At 40.9% G+C, this 21,858-nt stretch overlaps 1 protein-coding gene across 2 annotated transcripts in view; it reads right to left on the minus strand.

Moving 5' to 3' along the window:
* Positions 1-21,858, minus strand: part of zswim5 (zinc finger, SWIM-type containing 5) — a 207,880-nt gene that overhangs the window by 148,667 nt on the left and 37,355 nt on the right. Inside the window, exon 2 of one of the 2 annotated variants that reach the window (XM_080195380.1) lies at positions 12,841-12,914. The exons of the other annotated variant lie outside the window; for it this stretch is intronic. The gene's annotated coding sequence lies outside the window, so the exon portion shown is untranslated. The remainder of the gene's footprint in view (positions 1-12,840; positions 12,915-21,858) is intronic. 2 annotated transcript variants of the gene reach the window in all.

Here is a 21,858-nt window from a genome sequence, read left to right on the forward strand (position 1 = left end):
CAGGGAAGAAGCTTTTCTTGAGTTGGTTGATATGTGACCCCAGGCTTTTGTATCTTTTCCCAAAGGAAGGTGGTGGTGAAAGAGAATGGCCAAGGTGCGTAGATTCCTTAATTATGCTGGCTGCTTTGCAAAGGCAGCAGGAAGCGTAGACTGTCAATGGATCGGAAGCTGGTTTGCGTGATGGATTGAGCCACATAATCTTTTGTAGTTTCTTGTGGGCTGGGGCCGGGCAGGAGCCATACCAAGCTGTGACACAACGAGAAATGGTGCATCTGTGCGAGTTGGAGAGAGTCATAGCTGACATGCCAAATTTCCTTTGTCTTCTGAGAAAGTAGACTTGCATCTTTTCTAAGGATTGAGGAAAAGTCTGTCATCTCATGTTGTGACTTCCATTCTCTCTCCAGTCAACTTTTTTTATCTTATTGATGTTAATTTAACTCACGGTTAACATGCCTCTTAACATTCTCATTAATTGCTGCTTATGCACCATCCAACATCATTTTCCAGCTGCATACAAGTTCACTTTGTTGAAAGCAATACTCATTGCAGTATCCTAATTTGCCCCACCCTACTTCCAAGGCATCAGACTGTTGAACTCCAAAACATTCATCTTTTCCTCCTCTTACAATGTCACGCTTTTAAAATTCCAGCTCATCAAATTAAATAGTATTCATTGTGTGGTTTACTTGGACTGCCTTTCACTTTGAAACTTTGGTGGTGTTTTATCATGGCCTTGACAATTCACTGCAAGTTCTCTTCAAGTGAAACATAAAATTATATGGTGAAGGATCACTGCAACTGTGACCACAATTATAATACAGAAAAATAAATCAATTTCAATCCATTTCCGTCACTCTTAAAGAGGGTAAAATAAAGATTTCAAGTCACCAAATGTCAAGCAAAACGCCATGAACAGGCAGCAGCCCTGAATGAATCACTTATGTATTGAAGATCATTTGCAATAGGCATTTTCAGCAGTCGAATCATTAATGAGTAACTTTCACCTATTTCTGGGGAGGGGGAAAATGCTGTGCTTCTAGCATTTGACCAGATTACATTAAGTTGCTTGGTATGTTAGTAGCACAATTTGTGGCAATAATGTCATTTAACAACACTACTCAAGAAAGAAAATCTAATCCTTAAAATGTTCAAATTGGATACTAATTGCTTTGGTTCCCCAGATCCAATCACATATCAGCTTGACAAACACATCATAAGGACCTTGAATCAAAGTAGCTCTATGGTGGGGGAAGGGAAGCAAGAAGTCAATACAAAATGATGAGAGAAAAGCTACATTAAGGAATGAAACGGTTTAATTAAAAAGCAAGCTGTTTACTGTGATGACAAAAAGCTTTTTAAATCTTAAAATCGTTTCTTCACTGATAAATTTAATTAACCTGAATGTTTTTAATTTCAATTATGTCCAGAATGTGCTGGGTGTACTTACAGAAGACAGAGCTTTATAAATTACAGAAAAAGTGCACTGTTTTCTTGCACTCCAAATGTTCTATGAGCAAGGTTTGACTCACAGCTAGGGTGGCCATTCATCCAGTTTTCAGCTAATCTCTTCACTGTACAGTACTGATAAGGACTGGTTCATTCAGCACATAGAACCTGCTGCACCATTCAATAAGATTCTGGCCTTAACTTCACTCTTACCTGTGCTGCCCCCACCCCATAAGCCCTTAACTCTGTTGTCCATCAGAACTTTGCCATGAATACATTCAGTGACCCAGTCTGCACTCGACTGTGGAAGAAAATGCCACAATCAAACAGCCCCTCAAAAGGAAAATTGCTTCTCATTTTAAACTTCAATATTTGGAAACTGTGCCCCCTTGTGCTGGATTCCCCCACATTGGGAAATCCTCTCAGCTGTTAAGCTCCCTCAGAATCTCATGTTTCAATGAGGTCACCTCATTCTCCTGATTCATAAGAAATAGGAGCAGGAGTAGGCCATCTAGCCCTTCGAGCCTGCCCCGCCATTCAATAAGATCATGGCTGATCTGTCGTGGCTCAGTTCCACTTTCCCGCCCTCTCCCCATAACCCTTAATCCCCTCTCTTATCAAAAACCCATCAATCCGCATCTTAAAAATATTTAGCGAGGCAGCCTCCACCACTTCAACGGGCAGAGAATTCCAGAGATTCACCACCCTTTGAGTGAAGAAGTTCCTCCTCAACTCCGTTCTAAACCGCCCCCCCGCCTTTATCTTGAGGCTGTGCCCCCTAGACCTACTGTCTTTTTTGAGCGGGAAGAGTCTCTCCACCTCTATCCTATCCATCCCATTCATCATCTTATATGTCTCAATGAGATCTCCCCTCATTCTTCTAAACTCTAACGAGTACAAGCCTAGTTTATTCAGCCTCTCCTCATAGCTCAACCCCCTCAACTCCGGTATCAGCCTAGTAAACCTCCTCTGCACTCCCTCCAAGGCCAAAATATCCTTGCGCAGGTGCGGCGCCCAAAACTGCACACAGTACTCCAGCTGCGGCCTCACCAATGCCGTATACAGCCGCAGCAAGACCTCCCTACTTTTATATTCAATCCCCCTCGCTATGAAGGCCAGCATCCCATTCGCCTTCCTGACCACCTGCTGCACCTGCAAGCTGGGTTTTTGCGACTCATGCACAAGGACCCCGAGGTCCCTCTGCACCGTCGCCTGCTGCAGTTTTTCGCCACGTAAGTAATAGTCCTTCCTACCATTATTCCTACCAAAGTGGACCACCTCACACTTGCCAGCATTAAATTCCATTTGCCATTTCCTGGCCCATTCGCCCAGCCTATCTAGATCCTTCTGCAGACTCTCCACACCCTCCGCACAATTTGCCGTTCCCCCAATCTTGGTGTCATCAGCAAATTTCGACACCCTACACTCGGTTCCCTCCTCCAGATCATCTACATAAATGGTAAAAAGCTGAGGCCCCAGCACCGACTCCTGGGGCACTCCACTAGTCACCATCTGCCAATCCGAATAGCACCCGTTGACCCCACTCTCTGCCCCCTATTTGACAACCAATCCTCTATCCACGCTAACACCCTACCCCTAACTCCATGTCCCTCGACCTTCTGCAATAACCTCTTGTGAGGTACTTTGTCAAACGCCTTCTGAAAATCCAGAAAGACCACATCCACCGGCTCTCCTCTATCCACCGCCCTAGACACATCCTCATAGAACTCCAGTAAATTTGTCAGACACGACTTCCCTTTAATGAAACCGTGCTGCGTCTGCTCTATCAAGCAGTTCCCTTCAAGATGCCTCGCAATTTCCTCCTTAATGACGGATTCTAACATTTTACCTACCACAGACGTAGGTAACCGGCCTATAATTCCCCGCCTTTTGCCTGGCACCCTTCTTAAACAACGGCGTAACATTAGCCGTTTTCCAATCCTCCGGCACTTCCCTGGAATCCAGTGACGTCTGGAAAATAACCACCAAGGCATCCACTATCACCTCTGCCATTTCTTTCAGAACCCTCGGATGCATTCCATCGGATGATTCAACTGTACTCAGGCCCAAAAATTAAAAGCAAATTACTGCAGATGCTGGATACTGAAACAAAAACATTAAATGCTGGAAAAATCTCTGAACTGACAGCATCTGTGGAGAGATAACAAACATTTCAGGTTTGGATGACTCATCACAGCCCGACCTGCCAAACCTTCATCAGAGCCCAACCTTCTCAACCGCCTTAACTTATTCCCAATAGACAAACACTTCTTCCCAGAAATCAACCTACTGAACCTTCTCGGAACTGTTTCCAATGCAAGTAAACTCTTCTTTGAGTACCATGCCCTGAAAGAGCATTCGAGACCATGGACCTCCTTGTTGTCTGTGGTTATGCTTGGCAAGGCACTACAGTGGTCTGCCATTGCCTTCTGTCAATGTCTGGCCAGGAAACTCTCCCAATCTTACTGCTTGCCATAGGCATATTGGAAGGATTGAAAAACTACTTGTCACATAGATCAAAAAGAAAAAAAGCATTTCCACTCAGAGGCAACAGTTCAAGTCATAGTGCTCCTGGACCCTGCTTGCTTCAGCATCAATGGATTGTTTTGCAAAGCACTGCAGGTAAAAGATGGTATCGTATTCAGGGGAGACATGCATAGGTGTAATCTTTATCACTACATTTAGATCCAGTCTGATGAGTTATTCTTCTTTAAAATTAAATTTCAGAATGTGGACATTACTGGAAAGGCCAGCATTTATTATCAATTGTTAGTTGTACTTGAGATGGTAATGGTGGACCTTCTAAAGACTTCCAGAATTTTTAAGCAGCAAAGATGCAAGTGGAATATCTGTCCAATTCATGATGGGGTATTGCTTGGCTGAGTAGTCAGCAACATTATTCTCATGCACCTCCCGTCTTCATTCTGCTGTGTATCCTATAGATGGTGCACAATACAGTTAAGTGATGCCTGTGGTGAATGGGTTGGATGTTTAAGCTATGAGTGAAGGTCTGGTCAAGCAGAAGCTTTTGTCTGGATGATGTTTTATTTCCTGGAGGTGTTGTGCAGCTACACCAATCCCACTACTGGCTTGTGGACAGTGCAACTGATTTGGACAGTAAGGAGGTAAGTTACTATTAAAATACCTAACTCTGACCTGCTCCAGTACTCATGAAATTTTTGTGGCTCTTCCAGTTTAGTTTCTGATCATCGGTGACCTCCAAGACAATGAATGTTTAGGTTCTCTTGGAGTCTGTCACTGCATGGAACTTGTGCAGTCGAAATATTATTCGCCAGTTATCACTCCAAAGGTGATAGTTGTTGTCCAGGTCTTGCTGCATATGGTTTGAGATGATTGGACTGTAACATTTGACAGAGACTCTACCTAAAGAATTTTTCTTCTCATCTGCACTGACTTCACTTTAACCAAAGCTTATTAGGACCACAGTCAGTCAAATACTGCCATGATGCCAAGGACAGTCACTCTCATCTCCCCTCTCAAATTTGATAATAGCCTTAGTTCAAGCATGGGTATGACTGACATCTTCAGAAGACTGGTCGTGGTGCAACTCAAACTTAATAACTAGGACCAAATTAAAATTTGTCCAGCTTTCTCGACAGGACTTATCGGAACAATTTTGCAAATTGTTGGATAAGTGTCAGTTTTGCCGCTGTAACTGAATGACTTAACTGGTGGCACAGTTAATTCTGAGATCGTCAGCACAACTGGGATGCTGCCAGGGCCCCAAAGCTCTTGCAGTATCTAATGCACTTAGCTGTTTCTTGAGGGTATCTGAAGTGAATTAAATTGACTCAAGACTTGCATCTGAGATTGGCTGGAAACTCAAGATGAGCAGAGAACGATCCCCTAAGTCAGCCTTGTTGGTTGTGGTCTGCTAGACTCCACACACTGAAGGTGGAGATTTTTCTTCATCCTCTTTGCTCTTGTCCATGGACAAGAGCAAAGCAATTTGTGTCGATACGACTGAAACAGTCTTTAATTCAATGCTGAGAACACAGCTGTTGCAGGTTAAACCTGCAGTCTCCTCAACATTGAAATAAGTCAGTATACACACAATTAACTGAATTTCCAAAGTAACAAACTAGTGAAACTTGATCATGACAAGAACAATTTCACTATAAAAAGAGCTTCACATAGCAAGAAATTACTAAAACAGAACACTTGCATAATATTAAAATACTAAATTTGGTAGCACAGAATTGGATATTACTGAAAAGAGCCACACATTGCTGACTCTTTTTATCTTACACTCATCAGGACAAACACAAGAATGCCAAATTTCAAAATGTTCACAACGATTTATACTGGAGGAAAATTGGAGAGATTGGTTGGAAAGTCAACCCTTTTATTTGGACACTTCTGGACCTGAAAAGTGTCCGGTCTACTTCATATCACCTTGGAAAGGCAAAAGTATCTAAAAATATTTAAGCAGGTTAAGCAAGCCATTTCATGCTGCTACTATGCAGAGGCTATATGAGTAGTATTTTCCAATAACAGGATGTTGCCATCAGTCCAAAAAGATGTTCTGCACACTGAACAATTAAGCAACTGTATGTACACATTTCAATACTGGGTAGTACATCCCAACAATTGGCTCAAATTGATACCTCCAGATGCAATAGCCAACTAGCCTGCACTTGCAAAACCACAAACAAAATGTCTGCTGTGAGAGGGGATTCTACAATTGGGCAGCACATACGGAATGATCCCAAGTGTGATAACAGCTATAATATCAATTCAGTCAGTTCAGTTTATAACGTGGCTCACTTGTTACTTCTGGAAAGTACATGCATTGATACTTGGGGACCTGTTCTCTGCAAATAAAAAGGAACATGCTCAAGTCTTGCACCTTTTTTGAATTACTTGAAAGCATGGAGAGCCTATCAGTCCCCTTTGCTTTCTCTGTGGCAATGGATCAGTCAAATTTGTTCAATTTGCCAACCAATCACCTTTTGTTCTTTCATGTGGTATGGATTGTTGTGACAGTTTTAAGTTTGGCATTCTTACATTTTCCCTAATGAGCTTCGGCAACTTGTCTCTTTTCAGTGATACTAAAAAGCTTACTTCCTATAGCTGTTTTAAAAAATGTTGTAGCCTAAATGTGTGTTTTGAATGTTAGCTCAGGCCCATACTGCATTAGCAGTTTTTACAAAATGCATTTGTACTGCCCACATATTGCGGGGGGAGGGGGGGCTGTGTGGGCGGTGTGTGTGTGTGTGTGTGTGTGTGTGGAAGGAGTGTGGCCTGTCCCCCAAATCACCAAAAATGTCTTAATATTGGACAGAAAACTCTCTACCTTTTGATTACCTTCAAGATAGACAGGCTTTATGATGTCTATAAGATAGCGCCCGCAACTGTGCCCATTGACTTAGTACTGTGCTGAAGCATCATTCTCAACAACCTATACTCAAATCTCAAGACCCTACTGTAGTGCTTGAATTGAAAATCTTTTGATTCAACCAACACCACACACAAAAAGAATTGGTCATGATCACATCCTTGTTAGTGGGACCATGCTGTGTGCAAACCGACTGTAATATTTCCCACAATATACTTCTAAAAGTACCAAATTGGGGAAGCAATGGCCTAGTGTTATCACAAAACTATTAATACAGAAACTCACCCGGGTTCCCAGAACACTCACTTCGAATCCCACTACGGCAGATGGTGGAATTTGAATTCGATAAAAAATATCTGGAGTTAAGAATCTACTGATGACCATGAAACCATTGACGAATGTTGGAAAAAACCTTCTGGTTCACTGATGTCCTTTAGGGAAGGAAAACTGCCATTTTTTATCTAGGCTGGCCAACATGTGACTCCACAGCCACAGCAATGTGGTTGACTCTCAATTGGCCTCTGAACAAGGGCATCTAGGGATGGACAATAAATGCTGGCCAGCTAACGAAACCCATGTCCCATGAATGAATCAAAAAGAAAAATTGGCTTTCAAGTGCTTTGGGATATTCCATGGTTGTGAAAGGCACTGAGTTTTCCCAAAAATGGTAAAGACCCTTTTTAAAGGGCACCCAATCCCAAAGTTGAGATAGTATGCCCCCCGCCCCCAACTAATGGACACGAAGAAATCTGCGCCTCTCCCCCCGCCCCCACTCATCATCATTGCCCCACCCCCCCTGACATTTCCAACCCAAGCTACCATGTCCCTATCCAGCTAGGGGCAGGACTGACCTCCGTGCACCTTGGCATGGTCACCTAGACTGCTGGAGAGCAGTACTAATTCTCATTGGCATGACTTCATGTGGGGAGAACATTACATCTGACATTTCCAGGTGTGGTGTTACGCTATTTAAGCATACTTACGTCCATGCAGATTCTTGGTAATCAGGTTCAAGCCCTCACTGGGCATGAAGCTGATTATGTCACCAGTGGGTGGAGGGGGAATTGTGGGAAACATCTCCTTTTGAGATCTCCCCGATGTAGATCCTATTATGGCCCTCTTTCAAGAGTTAGCAGCCATAGTGGGATTTGCACCTGTAGTGAACGAGCCCAGAAAATCCCAGTCACTATTAAATTCAAATCTTTAAGATGCAGAAGTGCTAACTCTGAATCAATCGAAAGCGGTCACAGAATATAGACATCAGAATCTAATAGAAACCGGTGTGAAATTAATTTTTCAAACACATTCAATATATGAGGGATGTTAAAAAAAAATCTCAATTTCAGCAGGTCAAACACATTGACAAATTAGGCAACTTTGAAGAATCAAGATGACTTGAGCAAGGATCAGTTATTCAAAGAAACAGTATGAATTATGCTTGACTACACATTTTAAATTTTTGTAGAAGTCACTAGCATTGATGTTGTCTGTCCTTCTAGAAGGCAAGGTTTTGCATAAGTGACTATTAGCATAAATGAGATTAGAATTGAAAGCAACCTTGTGATGTGGATTAATAATTGGTTAGCAGGCGTCAAAGAGTAAAGATGAAGGAACTATTAACTGATTGGCAGGATGTGCCTCATGGGTTAGCCAGGGATCTATACTGAGCTCTGTTTTTCACATTGATTGATGAAGGAAGCGAGTTGCATGTCCAAATTGGGAGATGGCCCTAAACTCGGGAGCACAGGAAGTTGTCTGGATCAAATTGGGAAGTTACAAAAAGGAACACTGACAGATTGAGTTAATGGATAAATAAATCAATGGCAGATGAAGTTCAATGACTATCGCCAGGATGATAAATAGTGTTTAAAGGGTTAAATTAACTTGTATTCCCTTGCATTTCAAATATTGAGGGAATTGTTAAATTGAAATGTGTGCAAAGAAGAAGAAATTAAATTCAGTTAATACAGGGAAATTATTTTCTTTGGTGGGCCCATCCACAATGAGTGGGTACAATCTTTAAAATTAGAAATAGGCCATGGGAACGCCTTGTCCACATAACAGGAAAAAGTGGAAATCTGGAATTTGCTCCCACAAAAGGTTATGGATGCAGAGTCAATTTAAATGTTCAAGATTTTTGTTAAGCAAGGATAATCGAAAGGATCTGAAATACAGGCAGATAAATAGATTTAAAATACCATCAGCCATGTTCAAATTGAACCATGGAAGTGACTAGGACAAAATGACTTGCATCCAATAAAGTGTGCATGCATGCAGGAGGAGGGGGGGGTTGGATAATGTCTAGGGGAACCAGTGACATGCATGTTTATTTTTAATACATGGCATTTTTCATTAATCTGGATGTCACATTCCAGGATTCATTCTACTTATTATCAAGCCCACTAGTACATTGGAAGGCCCCTTCTGCCTCCCTTCGCAGACCAGAGAGCTCCAGACTGTCCCCCGCTTTCCCTCCATCCTAGCTTATTCCCAATACCTCACTCACAACCCATCAGTGTTCCCTATCGTCCCTGGGACACCTGCCACTCACCTTAACACCAGCAGTACCTCTTCAGGCCTAGGTACTAGCTGTCAGATTGGCTGATAGCTCTCCAACGCATGCAGGCACAGAGTCCTGCTTGTTGCCTATCAAACCTCAACTGAAATGATAGTGGCCCTGTCAGAATCACAGGCCCTGATGCCTAACCAATGATGACCATCTGGGTAGGGAAATTGGAGAAAATATCAATGGCCTGCAAGCTTTAATCACAATTGCAATGAGAACGAGATATGCTACATATACTTAAAATATGCCAAAGCAAGGACTTGGACAGGTGAATCAGCATGTTTAAGAAACTGCTGCTATGCACAGTTTCCGATTCAGGGCAGGAAAGATGAAGTCAATTCAGAATTAAGCTAACTTTGCACAGAATAAAGATCAAACCAGCATTTCGCTAGTGCAGTAACCACCTGTTCTAGCTGGACATAAAAGAACATCATAACATATTTCACCCTCAAAAAAAAAGCAATTTTTAAATGGTTAACCCTACTAAGAATTGAACAAAATTGTCTTGTTTTCTGTCATACTGCCTCTTAAAAGCAGTTGCATTCCTGCAATGTTGAACATTTTGTTTAATCAAATATCAAAACTCAAAAAGGGTTAAAATAAGAGAGAAAAAAAAGGGAAAGACACCGACACCACTGTCCTATTTTTCTCAGCCCTTAAATCTGCAGCTCAACAGACAGAGGCACCACATTTGCTTGTTTAGAATGCAAGGCAGTTTCATTTCGCTAGAAAATTCCCTCTTCAGCCAAACCACTAACTCAATTGGCCCAGGAATCAACACACAGTATGTTGCTGTTAGTGGTAACTGATCCAAGAAATGCGGTTTGCCAATTCTCTTCTGTTTGACTTTGCCAAATTGCTTAAAGTCTATGCTGACCACAGCTCAAACCCTGCTATTCCTAATCCTCCCTTCAACAGCGTACTTACAAAGGGAGGCTCTTTATGTACAAATGTACTGTTTCAAATTAGCAATTTTATTTATTGTCTACTGCTTTCATTCTGTAGGTCTGTGTTTCAACTTAAAGCAGGTTGGTGAATTTTTACACGGAACAGAACTATACAAATAAAATACTTGCCAGATAAATGCACACAGGCAATCCAGTTAATCCAAAATTGGAATAGAAATGACCAAACTATTTCTCCTGCCTTCCCCCAAATTTTCCCTCCTGTATCCTGAAAGCAGTGAGTCATGCTGGGCATGATTTTACAGGCAGCGTCAATGAAACGGCATCTCTTCGAAGTGACAATGTATTTGCAAAGCCAGGCTTAGCAGGCTATTTCACACCGGGGAGCATCGTGCCAGATGCTGAACTCACTTAACATCCACAAGCGTCATCCAACAGGGTCACTTTCCAAAGATGGAAAGTTGGCTATCATCGCAGCAGTGTTTAGCATTTCTACTCACGGTTGAGACAACCTAACCTAGCACCCACCAAACAGAAAACCTTGGAACCACAAGGTCTGTGCAGCTGACTATCGCACACCGCAATGTGTTTACCCACTAAGCCACCAAGCCAGCTAAAAAAAAAGCACTAATTTTACTTTTTATAAAAACTGGTATACCACCCACACAAATAAAACGAGTGAGTGTTTTCCACATGGCAAATTGAACCAAACTCTGAAATTTTAACACAGTTGTATATTTATTGGTTGGGAAACATACAAGCACATTCTTAAATATTTTAAAATATTCTCCAGCAATGACAGCCCAACAAATCTATTCTCAGTAATCTTAAAGTACTTTAGAAACTGCTCGAGATGTAAAGAAACTGGTAAGGCATTTTTTTTTTTATTCATTTATGGAACATGGGTGTCACTGGCTAGCCAGCATTTATTGCCCATCCCTAGTTGCCTTTGGTGGGCAGTTAAGACTCAACCACATTGCCATGGCTCTGGAGTCACACGTAGGCAAGGCAAGGATGGCAGATTTCCTTCCCTAAAGGACATTAGTGAATTTTGTGCCCATATCTCATTGTTGAGGGCACAAGTCAACCATGGCCAATTAGATTTACTTAACATCACATAATATCATGTTAATAATTTAACATTTGGGGGATTTGGGTGACTTGTCCAATACCATAGCAAGAAAGATACAGTATCCATTCTCTGGTGTAGGTGAGGCAGCATACTGTTCTTTCATCGCTGGCAAGAAACGATCTGGTCCCGACTGATTGGACAAAAACCTCTTGTCTGTTGGTAGTAGGAGCCTGAGTAAAATTAGTTTGGCCAGTCTCAACCTAGCTTCCAGTGCACATAACCCCATAGCAAAAAATTATTTCCAATCTGACAATCAGAAACCTCCCTGATGCTAAAGAATGGCTCGTGTAGAAAATGAAAATTGTGATATTGTTGAATACGTTTTTCTTTGAATAACCTGAAGGGGAGGGCACGTTTTTGGGACAATGAAGGAACTTTACTGGGTCACGAAAATGCTCAGTGCTAGTACCTGGACTGGATGAGTCGTCTTATGAGCAGCACAGTGGTGGGGGTTATTGTTGGTTACATTACACAGTTAGCACTGCTGCCTTACAGCACCCAGGATCCAGATTTGATCCCCAGCTTGGGTCACTGTGTGCGGAGTCTGTGTGCGTTTCCTCCGGGTGCTCCGGTTTCCTCCCACAGTCCAAGAGATACGCTGGATAGATGCATAAGTCATGCTAAATTCTCCCCAGAGTAACCTGAACAAGCACTGGATTGTTGCAACTAGGGGATTTTCACAGTAGCTTTAATGCAGTGTAAATGTAAGCCTACTTGTGACACTAATAAACTTAAAAAAAAAACTTATGAGGATAAATTGGATAGGCTGGGCTTGCATCTGCTGGAGCTTAGAAGTGCAAGAGGTGACTTGATTGAAACTATTAACATTCTGAGGGGTATTGACAGGGTTGATGTGGAGAGGATGTTTCCTCTTGTGGCAGAATCTGGAATTGGGGTGGGGGGGGCAAGTCACTGTTTAAATATAAAGCAGCCACCCATTTAAGGCAGAGAGGAGATTTTATTTCTGAGGGCCATGAGGCTGTGGAACTCCCTTCCCCAAAAGGCAGTGAAAGCTGAGTCTTTGAATTTTTTAAGGCAGAGGAAGATAAACACTTGGTTAATAACGGGATGAAAGAGTATTGGGGGTAGGCAGAAGATTACAAATCAGCCATGATCTTATGAAGTGGTGAAGCAGACTTGAGGGGCTGAGTGGCCTACACCTGTCCCTAATTTGTATGTGTTTGTACACTGACTTTTTTGGGGTGCCAAGACTTCCTTTGCACAGTATGTATATAACAAAATGGTAAAGCTGCCCTTTATAAATTGATTTAAGATATCCATACACTAAATACATAAAAAGGTGCTCCTGCCCCCATAGTGTCTGATAAGACGGTGCATTCCACCATTTCGCCTTGATAAGCAAAAATTCCCCCGAAAGCTTTTTAAAAATATAACTACTGTTGAATCTTAGGGAGTTAAAAATTTGACATACATTGACCTCCCTTTTCCAGGAGCCACTCTTGGGTTTATTCTATGCTCCTCTTCCCTGCACCGGCACACCCCAACCTGAAAAAAAAGCCATATAAGAGACAGATGAATCTCATTTCAGTGTCCATCATCCAAGCTGATCTGGAAGGAATCTTTACATCTAGGTTCAGAGACTAAAGATTGTTTTTTCTTTAAAATTTTGCCTAAGCATTTGCCAAAGTGTATTGATATGGATCCAAATTATTCTATTGATAACCGTACTAATAAAGGAGTATCGCCCTTTTGAAAGGAAATTAAATAGCATGCTTTAAATATACACTGCATTTCTTTTTTTAAAAGAAGGATTTTTTTCTCAGCCTTTATTGCTCCAATACAGATTGAATACTGAAATTACATCGTGTCAGAAAAGAAAAGCTCGCTAAGCTTAGCCACAGTTTGGAACCTCCAAGTAACTGTAAAATATACAAGCAGATGAAATAGTAGATATTTGAGAAAAATGACAGATGGTCAGCTAAAGGGAATAAAAAACATAACGGCTATGTCATTTACTTTGTCGCCAGGGGTTTGTTTTCTGCGTTCTGTTCCTCCATGGTGCAACACCCAAAGTCCAATGTGCCCTCTGGACACCACTTGACTAGTTTAATCTCACATTGCATAAACAGTGCTCAGTCTCCAGGATTACAAAAAGCAGCATTACTGAACCATAAAGATTTTATTCATTTCACCTACAGAGAGTATCTATCGGCACTTCTTTGTTCCCAATTGCAATACACAATGTGACCTCTTCCCATCTCTTGCAGACCTCTTCCCATCTCTTATTTGGTTGGGCATAATAAATGGGCATGAGCCACTAAACAAAATTTTACACAACCAGGTTACATCGCAGCTTTATCGAGATCCATACTCTAAAATAAACTCCCAAGAAAAGCACCACAAAATTCCCTGAAGGAGGAACTCACCATCCCGTTCAACTCTGGAATAATGTTGGGTGTTGATTCTAGACTTGCACTGCAAATCTGCAGTACAGATGCAAACCAAAATGCTACAGTTATAGTGTAAATTAGCATAAGATGTGGGATCAATTTAAAACCACAACTTATCACTTCAGTGTAAAGCTCTCGTTCAGGTCAAAATTTACAAATACAGGACAAGAACAGGAATAAAGGCAAATCAGAAGCACGTGTGTTGCCTATTTAGAACCTGGGTGCTTTTGGCAATTGTAAGCAAGAGAGAAATTGCTGAAACCAGATGAGAGATAAAGGAATAAGAGAAATATCTGTATTTCACAGAGCAATGTTGCATCCCTTTTGTGTTATCTATTTCTGACATTGTGGATTAGTGGATAAGTCTTCATCTTTCCGACATCCGTATTGTAAATGTGAAACGTACATAGGTAACATAAAAACCACGACTGGAATCCTCCCATCACATATGCCCTGCCACCACAGTCAGAGAAAACGGAGAATTTGACGCTTAGCCAAATCTCCATTCACAACAGTGGGACTGGAGAATCCCAAACAGAGTCAGAGAATTCTGGCCTGTAGGTTAGCTAATACAGTAACTGGTGTGAAATAAAATCAAGTAAACAAATGTCAATACTTTATAACAAAGAACTGTACAGAAAAACAGGGTCATTAGATGTTTTAAAAATACGACAGTATGATCAGTCTTATGTAATATGCAAGTTACTACAAATTACTTGAGCTTGTGCTACGTCTATTGCAAACACCCAAATAATACATGACATCTTCTTGCCTGGGACCATATAAGGACAGGATTTAAAGGATGCTCAGCTTTAATTTTTCTTGTTGGTAAAATGCCCAACAAAAGAAATGCTCAATATTTGCAATTTGCTTTCAAAAAAAAATTATAACAAAGCAAATAGAAGAAACATTAAAAACATTTTGCTTCACTACATCATTTATTCTTATCCTCCAATATTAGTAATACCATCCTATTTAGGTCAGTCAGAACAAGTGTTTAACCTATTAATGAAGAGGTGAACTCTTGGGGGGGGCGGGGGGTGGTGGGGTACGTGTGGAGAGAGAGAGAGAGGAGGGAGCGGAGTGGGGAAGGAAGGGAACTGATGGTGGATATACTCATGTCAGCAAGCCTGTCCGGCAGGACAATGGAAAATGCACCACCATCCCATTTAATTACATAAATTGATACAATGTTGTGGGGTGCATCTTTGGTTAGTAATCTACTGAGAGCATCAACTCTCCATTGTGTAGCCCTCATTGAAAGTCATCAAGTGGACAATTCATCAATTTGCTTGCCTGAAGAAAAATACCAGAGAAGCCAGTTTTTAAGCAACATTTTAAAAGCTATCCCATAAATGGGAAATCAGAAGTATGAAGGTAAATGAAAAAGATCAGTAAAATGAAACTTATATAAAGTGGAAATACAATGTTAATACAAGTTTTTAATACTTTGTTTATGAGTGTCATAAGTAAGCTTACAATAACATTGCAAAGAACTTGCTGTGAAAATGGCCATACTCCGGCACTTACTGGGATACACCGAGGGAGAATTTAGCATGGGCAAAGCACCTAACCAGCACTTCTTTCGGACTGTGGGAGGAAACCAGAGTACCTGGAGGAAACCCATATAGACGAGGGAGAACGTGCAAACTCTGCACAGACAATGACCCAAACCAGGAATCAAACCCCAGGTCCCTGTCACTGAGGCAGCAGTGCTAACTACTGTGCTGACAAATACTTAGCAACAAAATTACAGTAGAACAGGTAATAGAGGGTTGGAAAAGAGGAATAATGGCTTTTGTAGAATTATTGGTTACGTCTTTCTTTTGGCTGATCTTATTTTTAGGGTTAATTTAAATTGAGATTATAAAACTATTCCTGGTGTTTAAATATTATTGATGTAATTTTCAGCATCATAGCATACAAGTTATATGACCCACAGAGATAGGAATTTATTGCATTTAAAGCAGAAATTATTGGCCAGATTGGCACTTACAAGGTACATTCAATAAACCAGAATTTATCAAGACAGAAAGACTTAATAAAATCAATTTCTCTTAACACACAGCTATTTTAATTTGAACCATCAAGTCATTCGCATCAAAATCATGGTAAAACGCTTTGCACTGAAACTGGGCTTAATTCAAACTTCTTCATTTTAGTTACTTGTCCATTTGTCGACAAGTTCCCACCACAGTTGGGTCCAGGCCACTATTTACCACAGTTAAATGGACCTCCATCCACCACAATGATCAATATTGGAAGAAGATAAAGGTAGATTCACACAGTGACTATCCAGCAAGTGCAAGACCTAATTAAGACATATGTAGCTCAAACAAAAATCTAGCTTCTCTCCTCGTATTCTACCTATCTGCCAGAAAAGCAAAGAGAAAGATTTTTGCAGAGGCTTTTCAGCCAAGGGAAAAGATCATAAAATTCAGCCTTGTAATATGGGTTTGGCTATCTCAAGCAGGCCGGGACAGACAAGTTTTTTGGGTTACCCAACCTCACTTTCTTGGGAAAGTAAATGAATTCATAGAAGAATTTGGAACCAATCCAGATTCTGCATTATGGATCAATTGCTTCCAAAACTGGCACAAAATCAATTGAGAAACAAAGGGAGAAGAAGTGATAACTGGGCATGTGATAGAATTTCCACTCTTAATAATCCTGAAGGCAGCACTTTTGACAAGTTGTGCCTGTGCACAAAATCAGCTTTTATCAGGTGAAAAATGATCAGTTGGAAAATTAAATTTAAGCAACAAATGACTATGATGATCTGCACTTACATAGTAGGTGGGCATGGGGGTTGTGGCATGAAAAGCCAATGATGTCTGGAAGTTTCAAAAAAGAACACAATGTCACATTGCCTGTAACCACTGGCAATTGCTTTTGGCATCACAAACTGGCAGCAGTAGCAGAAGAAGCAGCTACACCTGACAACTCTGAAGCAGTGAGCTGATCTGAGTGCACATATTACCTGTTGTGACTACCAGCAGACCAGTGTACTATCAAATCAATTAAAGGAAATCCGAACAGCTGGATTGCTGACCAACATGGAAATTACTGTTGTCTGGGAAAATCCTGTTATTACCGAGAGCAAGAGCTGGAAAAAGGTCCAAAGTGAAGTGATCCAACAGGGGGAAGAAGCCAGCCTCCACTACAGCCAAGGTGTACAATTATAGAGATTGCTGAGGAAGTGGCCAGCAGCAAAACCAGATGTCCTAATGGAATTTTTCTCCATGCTAAATAAAATTAACATTCATCTGGCCAAACATACTGTTGGCAAAAAGCAAACCACAAGAGCATTTTGCAAAATGATTGTACAAGTTGTGCACTGTAAAATGCAGTGTTCCAAAGTTGAGCATGTGCATTTCAATAGTTACTTCATATATTGTGGAATGTTTTTTGTCTTAACCCTGTGGTGCTTGGATGTGCTGTTCCAATACAAAAGGTGTTCAATTCTTACTGTTGGATAATTCACACTTTCTACATTATTCAAATCCAATTTTTGCTTGTGAATTAAGAGCAGTAAAGAATATTTCTGAAATTTGGACCTTAGTACTTCGCATGGCTTGCAACAGGGAAGTCAAAAAGTTTCAGTAAATATCATTTAAATACATGCACCAGATCCAATATAATAGAGTAAAAAAAGTTTTGAATCCCCATATTAAAACCGTATTGTGAAATCCTTTATACGTTCAATTAAAACAAAGCATCCAATGTTGAAAAATCTTTATTCCATTCCAGCCATAAGACAAGATACTGAATACAAAAATTGAAAATCCAGCTTAAAATAAACCTAGAAAAACTGAAGTTCCAATACCATCTACCCTTGAGTTAGGGACAATACTATAAGCTTCAACATCATAGGTTCTCCCTAAACATTTTAAAAACCTACTTTCTGTCCCAATATACAAGCCACAAACTAAGCTATGACTCTCCACTGTGATCACTAATGTCCAAAAATGGAGTTGAGCTTTCACCTGTTTTAGATGTTACAACATCCTTGATTGAACTCGGAAGTACACAAAATGCACATCTCTAAAGTAATCAAGGATTTAATACTCGACATTGTTTGAGAGTTTTAACAATGCATGAAACATAAACCATAAAAAACATACAGCTTACCCTTCCTCCAAAATCTCCTTCCTCCCTACTAAAACATTTATCAAACTAAACATTTATTCAAGCCACAGAGATGCCACCCTTCGCTTTCAAAATAAGATAAAGCAGATGTGTATGCAGAGTTACAAAGAGCCATTTATTTGATTCTCTGTTGGGTAATAAGGGATTGAGTCACAATGATGTAGAGTAGCCAGCATTGGACTGGGGTAGGCACAGTAAGTAGTCTCAAAACACCAGGTTAAAGTCCAACAGGTTTATTTGGGTTGAGTCACATGCACAGTTCCAAGCTTTTGGGGCACCTGGCCCAACCAAAAAAAATACAAAAACAAGCACACAAAATAAAAAAGCAAGGGTTTAATACTATATCAGCAAAACTCTTCAAGTACAGATCAACTTCACACAATGCTTCATCCTGTTTACAGTCTCTCTCTCTCTCACTTGAAATTAAACAGCCCTCAGTTATTTGTTAATTTGCCATCACAAAGCAACCAACTAGGTTCTTCAGACCTTGGCCTACTCATATACATCATTTCAGATTTTATGAACCATTTACTCTAAATATTTGTAAAAAATAAATATTGGAACGCAAGAAATAGGAATTGGCGTAAGCCATAGGGCAGCGCTGTAGCAGTGGTTAGCACTGCTGCTTCACAGCTCCAGGGACCTGGGTTCGATTCCCGGCTTGGGGCACTGTCTGTGTGGAGTTTGCACATTCTCCTCGTGTCTGCGTGGGTTTCCTCCCACAGTCCAAAGACATGTGGGTTAGGTTGATTGGCCATGCTAAAATTGCCCCTTAGTGACCCAAGATGGTTAGAGGGATTAGTGGGCGGATGTAGGGGTAGAACCTGGGTGGGATTGTGGTCAGTGCAGACTCAATGCACCAAATAGCCTCTTTCTGCACTGTAGGAATTCTGTGATTTGGCCTTTTAAGCAGGGTCCAGGCCAGATCTTCTATCTCAACTCTCACATCATCCCCGTATCTCTTAGCACCCCCAAAAAAAAATCATCCTGTTTTCAATACACTCAATAAGTGAACACCCACAGCTCTCTGGGATTCACTGCCATTAGAGTGAAAAACATTCCACATCTCAGTGCCAATAGGACCGAGCCTTTAGTTAAAAATAGTCCAGATTTTCCAGCCAGGTAGTAGTGTTCCAGAGCTCTTAAAATGTGGACACTGGCACAAAAGTTTTGTCATGGAATCAGTTAAGATGAGATGCCATTCTGAGAAAGACTGCAGAAAAAGATGAAGTTAAAAGCTAAAGTTAATTTATTAGTTACAAGTAAGGCTCACATTAACACTGCAATGAAGGTGCCGCAAAATTCCCCTAGTCGCCACAGTGTGGCACCTGTTCAGGTCAATGCACCTAACCAGCACGTCTTTCAGAACGTGGAAGGAAACTGAAGCACCCAGAAGAAACCCACACAGACACGGGGTGAACGTGCAAACTCTGCACAGTGGCCCAAGTTGGGAATTGAACCTGGTGCTGTGAGGCAGCAGTGCTAACCATTGTGCTACCATAAACCTGCAGTTGAGCAAAGAACGGAAGTCCAATTTGATGGAGAATACTAACGTATATTTAGAACATAGAACATAGAACACTACAGCACAAACAGGCCCTTCGGCCCACGAGTTGCGCCAAAAGGGATTGATTTTGATTTTGAGAAAGGAAGAGAAGTTGAGAAGTTGATTTTGAGAAAGGAAGAGTAAAATAACACATACCTTAAATTAAAGCAATTTTAAACCAGTGGAGAAATAGAGGTAGGATAAGCACAAAGAAAAGTTTGAAAAGTAGGAATGTAAATCAAACACAGCTCAGTGGAACTGGATCATCCTGATGGTGGGAGGGGACAGCCATAACAACATTAATTTGGAATGTATATAGTTTAGCTAACTACATGTCAAAAAAAAATTAGATGCTTGGGAAAGGTGCAGCAAAGGTTCACCATAATAATCGAGGGAACGAGAGATGAAACTTAAAAGGTTTTTTTTTAAAAATTAAAAACTGCCAATTTTCTCCAGGGGGGAGGCAGCAAACAACAGCTTTACAAAATTATAAATGAAGGACAGTCTCTCTCTTGATTGGAAAAGCAGTTGTAAGGGGACCCTATATGAGATTTATCCATTACAGGAACAATGGAGAAGTTAGGACTACTTTCACAGTTATTAAAGCATGCTTCACCCTGTTGAAGCAGATATTGTAACATCATTTAAAATAAAATTAGATAGGTACTTGTAAAGGTATCTGAAAGGATACAAGAAAAGGTGCTGTATAATTGACTAAGAAATGATATAGTGCCAAAAAAAAACTCACGTTAGCTCCATTGGACCTGATGAGGCAAATGATATCCTCCAATGCTGCAATTTCTGTGATTCAGTTGTTGAATATTTTAAATGATTGATATGTTCCAAAATAAACAAACAATCCACTAATATACCACCATGGCATTATGGTGTCTCTATAGTACAGAAATTACAACAGTATAAAACATGTCTCTCATAAGGCAGCACAGTGGTTAGGTCAGCATGATGGCACAGTGGTTAGCACTGCTGCCTCTCAGCGCCAGGGATCAGGGTTCGATTCCAACCTTGGTCAGTGTGGAGTTTGCACATTCTCCCCACATCTGCGTGGATTTTCTCCGAGTGCTCCAGTTTCTTCCCACAATCCGAAGTGTGCAGGTTTGGTGCATTTGTCAGGCTAAGTTGTCCCCTGACGTTCAAAGATGTGTAGGTTAGAGGGATTATGGGAATAGGGCCTGGGTAAGATGCAATAATGTCAGTGCAACCTTGATGGGTTGAATGGCCTCCTTCTGCACTTTAGTGATTCTATGAATTTGCACATTTGTAATTCTAATGATCTCACAGGATCAAAAGGTTATGGCCGAGAACGATTGGGAAAAAAATTAGTGTCTGGTCTATCCACAACCTTAACACATTTTACTCTTGACCCTCAAAGACCATCAGGATTTCCTGTTAAACACAGAAAATAGAAGTAGGCCATTCAGCCCTTCAAGCCTGCTCTGCCACATGGCTGGTCCTCTATCTCAACACCATATTCCTGCACTCTCTCCTTATCCCTTGAGTCAGAGTCTAGAAATCCAGTCCCTTCTTCAATATGTTCAGCCATAGGACTTGCATAGCCTTCTGTGGGAGAAATTTCCACATGTTGACCATCTTCTGAAGATGTTTCTCATTATCTCAGTTCTAAATGGTCTTCCTCATATCCTGGGACTGTTACACCTTTTTCTAGACCCTCCAGCCAGAGGGAACAACATCCCTGCATCCAGTTTGTCCAGCCTGTCAGAATTTTATACATTTCACTTACATCCCCCTCGTTCTTCTAAATTCCAGCGAATATAAGTCTAATTGACCTAATCTCTCCTCCGACAGCAATCTTGCCATTACAAAAATCATTCTGGTGAACCTTCACTGCATTCCCTCTGCGGCCGGTATATCTTTATTAAATAAGGAGGCCAAAACTGCACAAAATACTCCAGGTGTGCTTTCACCAAGATCCTGTACAGCTGCAGTAAGACAGCTCCTGAACTCAAGTCTTCTTGCAATGAAGGTCATTAAGTCTCATTACAACTGATCTCAAAGATCAGCATAAAAAAGAATCTCTGCTGTGTTAGGAATTTCACACAAGTGGCTGGAATACTCCTGGAAAAAGACAGCTACACAACTTTCTGAACAATAAACAAACAAAAAACACACTGAATTTAAGATCAATTTCTAGCTCATCCTTTCAATTGTGAATGGATAGCTGGGAACAATTACAACGTGATAATATCCTCAAAATCTTAATTAGGCCGCACTTGGAATATAGTGTTCAATTCTGGTCGCCTCACCAGCAGAAGAATGTGGAGGCTTTGGAGTGGGTACAGAAAAGATTTATCAGGATGTTGCCTGG

Source organism: Carcharhinus amblyrhynchos, chromosome 9, assembly GCF_965287045.1.
Source record: "Carcharhinus amblyrhynchos chromosome 9, sCarAmb.v2.hapA, whole genome shotgun sequence".
NCBI lineage: Eukaryota > Metazoa > Chordata > Chondrichthyes > Carcharhiniformes > Carcharhinidae > Carcharhinus > Carcharhinus amblyrhynchos.